This window comes from Mandrillus leucophaeus, unplaced genomic scaffold (genome assembly GCF_000951045.1).
Source record: "Mandrillus leucophaeus isolate KB7577 unplaced genomic scaffold, Mleu.le_1.0 Scaffold857, whole genome shotgun sequence".
Lineage (NCBI taxonomy): Eukaryota > Metazoa > Chordata > Mammalia > Primates > Cercopithecidae > Mandrillus > Mandrillus leucophaeus.
Genome location: NW_012109330.1, coordinates 659,010 through 659,720, shown reverse-complemented (window position 1 = coordinate 659,720; position 711 = coordinate 659,010).

Genomic DNA, 711 nt, shown 5'->3' with positions numbered 1-711 from the left:
AGGATTCTGTATGGTGGAAATTAGTACCTCCTTTTCCCGGGACCTATGTTCCCCTCCGAGCCACGCGAGGGCAGCAACGCGCGCACTCTGAGGAACACCCGGTTCCTCAGGACCCGTCCGCCGGTGCTCGGTGGTTCCTCCCAGAATCCTCCAAGGCGCGGGAGGGGGTAGAGGGCTTAAAAGCCGCAGATTGAGGGGTGGGGAGGAGCGGACTTCCGCTGTTTTAGGGAGGGAGGGTTGCCTGGAACATGGGTGTTGTGTGCGGAGCTGTGGTGTCGCGTGGGAGGCGCGTGCTGGCTGAGTGTGAGTGGACGCGTGAGTGTGTGAGTGTGCGCGCTTGGAGCGTGTTAGGCGAGTGCGTGCGCCCACCCCTGCGCCCCTCCTCCCGCTTACACTTTGATCTTATTTGATCGGGTCGTGACCCCAGCCCCGCCGGTCCGACCCGAAATGAAAAGCTCTCCTCCTGCGAAGCCCCCCACTCGAGGCGCTGTGCAGAGAGGCCCCTTAGGCGGCGGCAACGCTGCGGTCCCCGAGGTCCTGGAGCTGGCCCTGCGGGGCCCGGCGCTCAGAAGTGATGAATTGATCAGATAGACGAGGCCGGGCTTGTCCCTTGCCAGTGATTATCGAGGCGATTCTGATCTGAGCACGGCCACCGGGCTTCGGGCTGCGGGCTGCAGGCTGCCAGTGGCGTAGCGGCGAGCACGAGAACGG